Source organism: Bactrocera neohumeralis, chromosome 6 (assembly GCF_024586455.1).
Source record: "Bactrocera neohumeralis isolate Rockhampton chromosome 6, APGP_CSIRO_Bneo_wtdbg2-racon-allhic-juicebox.fasta_v2, whole genome shotgun sequence".
NCBI lineage: Eukaryota > Metazoa > Arthropoda > Insecta > Diptera > Tephritidae > Bactrocera > Bactrocera neohumeralis.
In genome coordinates, this window is record NC_065923.1 from 67,217,360 (window position 1) to 67,226,763 (window position 9,404).

The window sequence follows — 9,404 nt, forward strand, 5'->3', positions numbered from 1 at the left end:
TCTGCACTAAATTTTCAAACGAATAAAGATTCCCTCAAGGACCTACTCATTTGTGTGAACCACAGTTATTGGACAACTATATCATATAGCTGACATACAAACTGAACAGTCGGTATCGATTGCTTGTATGAACAACTTTTTCATTTGACCAGATATTTTCACAAAATTTGGCAAAGCTTAATTTTCGCCTAAAAAAGTGATGCAATTTACGAAAAAATTTTTCTGATCGAACCTCTAAAGCTTTTAGCTACCAAGTTTCCTCAAGTAAGTAACCCGAAAGTTAAGTTCTCTACAGGGTTCTTTATAAAATTCTTTTTTGCATTCCAGTTGCATACTTTGGCATATTTGTTTCTCTTATTGACTTCCGTCACTCACCACACCGCAGCACACTTTAGCTTTGTCTTTGCTTTTCAAATATTTACATAAGTACGATTGTGGTTTACTTCGCTTATACTCGCTATCATTTTACACAAACTTTTGCATTTAACTTTGCAGTTTTATTTGCGCACGCTGCCTTTTCGCATCGCTCTCTTATTTTTATTTCGATCTCCACAAACACTCTGTCACTCACTGCCGCAGCACCGCACCCGCGAGACGTCTTCTGCATTTTAATTGGCTATAAAGGCCAGCAGCGCTACGCAACAAGCATTGCAATGGACAGCAGCTTCTTTTTGGATAACTATTATGCGCTCACATAGTACTCTCTCTCAGACTGCCTCTATACGCGTCTACTCAACAATCAGTGGTGCAGCCTTCAGCTGCCTTTTTCATGCACAAAATTTTTATTGCTAAATAAATATTGCTATGTATTGCTATTACCACGTACCAACCACTACTATAACAGTAACAATAACACTTTATTATTTTTTTTCACGCCAACCCGTTGTAATTTGCAATAACTTTTGGCAAAGCGCGCTGAGTACGCGAAGGCGCCTGCCGCGCTCCAGCTACCTAACTACACTATCAGTTAAATTAAGTAAATTCCGCGTACGTGTTTTGCCTGTACAAAGGCATAAACTTGCAGTTAAAGAAGGAGCGCCTAGTCAGCTAAAGCAGGAGAGCTTGTAGAGGCGACAGTTGTACCGCTTGAAGTCCCAGTCTATTGCGTGGTGCGCACGTCTGTTGCAAATAAATCTTCATAAAAAACTCCCGATGCTTATGTAACAGCAGCAGCACCGCACAGGCGTGCAACAGTGCGTATGCGTAATATTTAATTAATACGCTTACTTTGTTCATTTGCAGAAGCCCGTCTTGTGGCGTCAGCTGTGCGCTAAGGGCAATGTAAAATGCACGAAAACAGTTAATATACCTACGCACACATATAAATACTCAAGCTTATGTCTGAAGCAAGTAAAAGGCAGCCTCGGCTCATTATAAGTTACGTATACGCCGTGTGCGCCTCACTGAACGCGCGCAAAAGCGCACAAAAGCAGCTAATGTTCTTGAATTGCCACACAAATGCAAGCTGCTACGCAAGTATATACAGCTAACTGTATATATTACATATTTACACCATTACACATGTAGGTATATAAGCGCGCATGTATATAAGTGCGTCTGCTGGCACATAACTACATTTGCTTCTTATTAAATATGCACTGCACGTGCGCTTGCTTGTTGCTGCATATTTTTGCTTGCTGCTGTAATTGTTAATACTATTGTTGGCATTAATTATACAGAAATTTCGTAATTAAGGTTTTGTAAAGCATTGCGCTTGCCGCATTTTCTAGCAGTTTCTGTGCACTCAGTGCCCGTGTGTTCGACTTTAAGTTTAGTTGACATTTTAATGATTTTAATGTATAGTTTAGATTTTGTGCTTAAAGCTGTATTGTATCCAGTTGTTGGATCCGCCTGTATTACGATAATGGTTTTTTGTTTTATTTAGTAAAGCTTGCTTTTATACCTATAGTAAATTATACCAAATTGAAAACTGTAGTAAGTTAAATACCAGTTTTTATTTCAATACCAGTTTATGTTTCTTTACCAGTTGTTAGATTTATACCAGTTTTTATACCAATTGCTAGATCCTCCTGTACTACTATAATGGCCGCTTAATTTGTTCTGTGCGTTTCTTCATTTTACCATTTGGCGAAATTCGTAAGCACTACATCACTACTTGTTCAGCAGTCCTAGAGCTCTCTTTTAAACAGGTATATGAAAGCTATAATAAACTTATCTAGTATTTAAAATTTTCTATCTACTATGGTAAATTAAACCAGATTGAACAGCAAAATTGTCTTCCAGTTTTAATCCCGTTTTTATTTCGACGCCAGTACCTAACTTTTTAAATTTATACCAGTCCTTATTTTTTATACCAGTTATTCGGGTCGCCAATCTTCATTTTAAAATTTATACCAATTTATTTCTTATATTCATACAAGGTAATTCTTGAGTTCGCTTCTCCTTCCTTGAAAAAGTACATGTGCATGCAGTAACAACTTATCATAATTTAAATAGTTGAATCCAATGAAATGTAGCTTGTTGTTACTTGTACTGCTTAAGAAGAAGAAAAAGACATTATACCACTTTTTACTATTCATTCACGTTTGTAATATTTATAGCAGTTTTTAATGTTTATACCACTTTTTTTGTTCGATCCGCCACTCTCCATATTCAAATTTGTACCAGTTACTTTTTTAATATTTATACCAGTTTTTTCTTGGATTTGTCACTTTTTTGGTGTAGCGAATAACCCTTATAGATTAACTAGCTAATAAAAATGTCATAAAGCACTAATTTTATACTTTTTGCTACGATCAAACATAATGCTTGTTGAAATATTACTGGTCTTCACTTTGCAATTTCTCTGCTCGCTTTCCTTGAACGTTGTTCCCACGTTCAAAACAACAACAAACGTACCTAACTGAAAGCAACGCAAGTAATGCTTACTATTCTATCGCTATTAAGTTATAACAGCATATTGTATTTATGCCAGTTGCTTGTTCGATTCACCGTTAAAAGATAACCTCTGTGTTAAATAAATTTAACTTTATTATCTTTAATGAATTGACCATATATGCCTATATTACCTTTACTGCGATGTAATTTCTTTAATTATTATTTTTGTTCATTACTGCGTCGGCGAACGCAATGTCAGGTGTTGAGTCGGTCAGAGAATCAACTCACAACCGAGTTCACCCTTAACATACGGCATTCACAAGTCAGAGCACCAAGACAAGCCAGAGGATTGACTCACTGTTGAATATGGTGCCGCACAACCAGCGATAAAAGGTGGTCCAACTCATTCATAATTTTAAGTTTTTTGAGAATCGAAAATTTACTATTAATCGTTTTTTTTCATATTTTTGAATTTTTTTTACGAAATATTTTGGTTTGAATATGTTTCTAATTTTTGTTATTTTTATAAATATTATTGAGTCAAATTTTTTTCAAATGAAAAATGCATAAAAATAATAACATATTTTCGCTTTGTTTTAATTTTTTATAATTTGTATATAATTTGCCCTTTTATTAAAATTTTTTTCTTAGTTTTTTATCTTCAGTTTATTTTCTGTTTTTTCTTAAAAAAAAAATTGTTCTTATTTTAACTTTAGTTGTCGTGGTCATCAGTTGCGCAGCCGCAAACCAAACCCGTTCTGCTAATAACAAAAGTAAATAAAGTTCAAGCTTAAACAATCTCACTTTGCTCTTGAATGCGTTAAACATTTATACGCATACACTGCGTACGCAGCAATTTAAAAGGCATATAAAAGCGTTTAAATGAAAATTAAGTATGCTTTAAATGGGCCTACAAGGTGAGTAAAGAGTCAGCTGAGCCAACAAGCAAGCCAAGCGAGACAGCTTAATTTGTCAACAACAACAAGAAACAGCACAATAGTTATCGGTCTATAAGACGTGATCCTCCAAATTTTCGATTTTCATTTTTTGCCTTCGCTTTTGGCAAATAAGCGATAAAAAAGCTGTTGAAAAAAGAGCGCAAAGCAAATTAATTACGTATGCGTTACGCATACGCCGCGTAGCACCGATACAAGCGAGCGATAATTCATGACACATTTTCGTAGTGATAGATGCGCTTGGCAAAGGCTTTTAAGTGAGTAATGTGCGTTTGTAGAGAATTGTTTGTGCTTATCTCGATATACAATAACAACAACAATGCTCATTTGGTATGTACATATATATATATATGTATAGTACGTGTGTATTTAAATGATTGAGCGCGTGTTTGCCGCCTCATGAATCTTCGTCGTCAAGTTTGTACTTTGATTTACTTGTTTACATCGCCTTTTTTTGGTCTTATTCTTCGTTGATTTTTAACTTGATTTGTTGTTGCACCTTTTCATTTTCTTGATTTTTTCAACTTTTTCTTCGATGCTTTTTTCACTTTTACTCTTTTTATGAGCATTCGCTCTGCTTTAAAACATCTGACGCACGCAGCGTGGGCTGTCGGGCGTCTATATGTCCGTCTGTATGTTTCTTTATTTATCTTTCTACCTTTCTGCTTGCTTGGCCAGATGATTTTTTTGATAAGCCCTCTTTTTGCTTTACTTTTTCACTTTTTTTGGGCTGTCGCAGCTGTTGTCAAACTCGGTGACTAAATGTGCGCATCACTGTGAGTATGTGAGACAGTTCTTTGTTTTTATAGACTGCCTGGCTGGCGTGGCTTCTGTGTTGCTTGCAGACAAGGTGTCGCTATTTATGGGTTTCTTATGAGAGAAATTTTATGCTTTCTTTTATGCATTTTTTTGTTGAAATAAAGCTGATTATTTGGTTGTTTTATTGGCTTTGTAATAATAATCTTTTTATTTGTAATGCCCAATTATTAATAACATAAAAAATAAGAAAAAATCTTAAATAGCTATGTATATACCATTCACATCAGCATTTCTTTTAGCAAATAAGGGTAGGGTATGCTATAGTGCTCGGATCTGAACAATTTATTCGGATATTATACCGCAGTTTTTGACAAAATTCCATGCCGACTTTAGTGAAGATGGCTTCTCAAATTAAAAAAGTTTTCCATATAAGGACTTCATTTTGATCGATCAGTTTGAGGGGAAATATGTGCTATAATGTTTCGATCTGAAGAATTTTTTCGGATATTGCACCATATCTTTAGGCAATTTTCCATACATGTCTTGAAGATATCTCGTCAAATGAAAATTATTTCCATACAAGTATTGCTTCTCATAATCAGTTTGTATGACAGCTTTATGCTATAGTGGTCCGATATCGGTGGTACTGACGATTGAGCAGCAACTTTTTGAGAAGCACGTGTCCTAAATTTCAGATCGATATCTCATAAACTCAGAGACTGGTTCGCGCCTATAATCGATAACTATCATAAAACTAGCTGTGGGATTCATTAGATTCTGAGCAATAGTAGAAAGTTCAAAATAATAACGCCTTTGCCTCTTTTTAACAAAAATAATAGCTAGATAAATAATGCACCTTATACAGGGGAAGTTTCAATGTAACTTGTCATTGTTAAGGCTTGAATCAATTAGCGGAGAAGAGTAGATGATCAGGTCCTATACTCCACCTAGAAAATCAAGGTAAGAGAATGATCCTGTAAGATTTTCCAAAAGTTAGAGATCTTTAAGACGAACTTCATACGTATATGCAGTCTTCCTTTGATGACAAAATTTTTATTTGGAGTTCGGATGGAGAGATCTTTTTCACGCACAAGTTGAAGCCTGAAAGTATTTGAAAGTTCCGTAAAGCTCTTTAATACACATATGTTTTTCATTGTCAATTACGGATCTGGGAACATCTCTTTGGATGCGATACATGTTTGCTAACAGCCTCATCAGAGGTTGATGTTATAATGGCAACAATAAAACTGGCATGGAAAACGTTTGCCAAACTGGAAGGTACTCGTATAGTTGAAGGAACTAATATCCTGTGCTTACTATCAACGGTCTCCACAGTCTATATAATAGATTCCTGTACTTTTTACTGCTCCGAAGCCTTTGCCTGTGTTTCCTATTGACATTTTAGTGTTATTTTTAATCACTAAGGTTGTATAAGACGTTGTTTAAGACTTAACAGGTATGTATTTTTCAAAACGAACTCGACTCAGCTTAGCTTAACACCAAACATATATTGTATTTTGATTTCTTTAAATGGTAGTTTAAATTACAAATTTGTATCGATATTATCGATATGACATGAGTTGACTTATTTCTTTAATTGGTATGGTAGGCAAAAGTTATACTCTTAGAGGGTATAAACGCATTTAATTAACTTAGTTTTACATTTTTTAATTTTACCGCATTTTCACCTACTTTGATGCTATTTTCCACTATTTAATCCAAGTTTAATTTAATTCACTCTCATTATTATTCCTCTTATCTGCGCATTAGCGCATTCACTATTGTCTGCTACTGTTGTTGCATTTTTCCGTTGACACTGCTCTTCGCAACCTTTACGTTATTGTTGCATCAGTAATCTGTATTTTCCCCATCTCGACGAGCCACTTGATTAGAAAAGAAAGAAAGCAAAGAGTAAATAAAGTAATGAGTTTCTTGGGAAAATGCGTCGAATGAATTGCATTGTGGAAATTTTGTCGCACAAGCGAGTGAGTAAATAAATAAATGTATAAAATGAATTTTGCGTGAATGCCCTTGGTAGACGAAGCCACGAGAGCGACAATTGCAGTGTGGCTTTGTAAAAAGTGGAAGCGTGTACGGACACAACAACAAAGTAATTAAGAAAGAAAATTGCAATTCAGCGAATTGTGCTAGAGCGCTGTGTTCCGAGCAATGAGTTATTAAAGACTAATAAAGTTGACTGATTTGAGAAAATGTGGGATAACTGAGACAAGAAAAATTTATGATCTGGAAATTAATAATAACTATGACGCGACGAAGGAGGCAATTAGGCAAAAAAAAAAGAAAAACCCATCACAGCTGCATTTCTCATAGAAATAATAATAATGATAATGACAAAAGGGAAAAAAAAGATTTTTGATTTTCATCGGTCAATTAGTATGTCAGCTATATGCTATAGCGGTTTGATCAGAACAATGTGTTCAGAGATTATAGGGTTACTGAATAGTAATCCGTGCCCAATGTAGTAGAGATATCTCTTCCAATAAAAAAGGCTTTTCATTCAATGAAATGAATTTGATCGTTCCGTTTGTATGATAGCTATATATTATAGTGGTCCGATCTAAACGATTTATTCGGAGATTATACCTTTGTCTTGGACAGTAATCTGTGCAAAATTACGTGAAGATATCTTCTCAAATAAAATAAGTTTTCTATAGAAGAACTTAATTTTGATCGTTCAGTTTGTGTGACAGCTATATGCTTTAGAGGTCTAATCTGAAGAATTCCTTCTGAGATTGTTGGGTTATCTTGGACAGTAATTTGTGGCAAATTACGTGAAGATATCTTCTCAAATAAAAAAGATTTCTATAGAAGAACTTGGTTTTGATCGTTCAGTTTGTATGACAGCTATATGATATAGTAGGCCGATATCAGCGGTTCCGACAAATAAGCAGCTTCTTGGAGAAAAATAAACATGTGCACATTTGCAGGGCGATATCACAAAAACTGAGGCACTAGTTCACGTGTATACAGATGGACAGATAGAAAAACACGGCTTACTTAATCTACCTTGTTCAGGGTTTAAAAAAATGTTTATAAAAATATGTTAAAAGCATAAAAAAATCCCTCATAAATTATAATTTGTCGACAGTGACTACTACCAAATCACATCGCTGGTAATAGTAACTATGACAAATCAACAACATAAAAGTAAAAAACAACAACAAAGCGGTGGGTCACGTTCACTTCAGCATTTCTCCTTACACAATTTTTAAGTGGCTTACAGTTTTGTTGTTGCTTGCAAGGCATATACATACGTACGTACTGTCTGTGAACATTTTGTCTCTTTTATCGCGCTGTTTCTTTCGATGTGCCATAAAAATTGCTTGCACTTGACCTTGAAAATCCGAATTGCTTTATTTGTGTGCTTGAAAGTGTGTGTGATTCACGCTCAGCTGCTGCTGCTGTGCTGCAATTGTCGTTTTTGTTGATACTTGTTGTTGCTGTCATTGCTTACTTCTGCGCAACTGGCAGCACTTTTTCGCATTTGTTTTGTTTTAATAGCTTCCACGCTGATCCGCTGCGCTGCTTCTTATGACAGCTTTTGCAGCATCATAGCTTTTGTTGTACACAATGCTAGTTTTGTTGTTGTTGCCGTGATGGTTTTCGCGTTGCCGCAGCAACTATAGTTTTTGTTGTTGTTTATAAATGCTTTGCTTGATTCTGATTTCGTTTTTTTCCAGCTGCGTCTGCGCCCTTAGTAGCTGTTGCTGTTATTGTTGTTGCCTTTTATGAATGTGTAATTGAAATACTTTTATTTTTATTTGCCTTTTTGATATTTATGCAACAGCATTGTTTAGAGTTGTTTAGTATTCTTTTATTTGTTGTTTTATTCGGGGTTTCGTTACTCTTTTGTGCTTTGCTTTGCGTTGTTTTGCTGTTGCGATTTGTTGCATCTGCATTGTTCGTTTAATCTGTCGTTTATTGGTGCACAATGAGTGGCTCTTAAACTGCGCTTTATTGTTGGTGAATTTAAGTTTTAATATTTTAAAAATTCTTTTTGCGATTGCATTGCGAAGCCAGTTACCAGTCGAAATGCTCGATTCGATATTTGAAGTTCCTAAGTTTCTTCCTTAAAGAAGTAGGGAACCGAAATGGACCACCCTTCGGTTGGATTTTCGGATGAATATTTTACTGTGTAGTTACATTGTTCTAGGAAGAAGAAACAGTGTGTTTTTAAAATTTATTGAATGAAGAAATACTTGGATATATACAGACAACAGAGCACTTATCTGAAGTAACATGTCGATGGCTATCGACCAAAGCTGATTTGCTCACCGACTTATCAACTTTTTGGACAAGAAAAAATAACAAACACTATTTATTTTAGTTCTTACAGGGTTTGGAAATCTTCAATCCGGCATTTGGGAAAAGTGAATATATACCTCGATCTTTCAAATCATATGTTTTATAGTAACATCGTTTCTCAAATCGCGGAATAAGCACTCACATTTTAAAGTTTATATCAAAAAGTTGACTTAGCATACTATGATTCATTAGGACATGTTTTTTGTATTGAAGGGTAAATTTTGAAGACAGTGATTAACTTTTATAGACGTAGAAATTGACGTCGAATTTTGAGGAGAGAATTTTTCTTTTACTTTGTCAAAAATTATTTCGTTTGATATTTTCGCACTTCCCTTTACGGCAACTTGATTTAATGTAAATATTTATTCCTAACACATCCTCTGCTTGCTCTCACTAGCTATAATTGTTTGTTATATCAATATATAAATATATTTACGTTTTTATAGAATTACTATTCCTTCGTATTTGCTCTAATTGCTCAAATTATAAATTTATTCCATTTATTTTTCAATTGAGGTCACCACC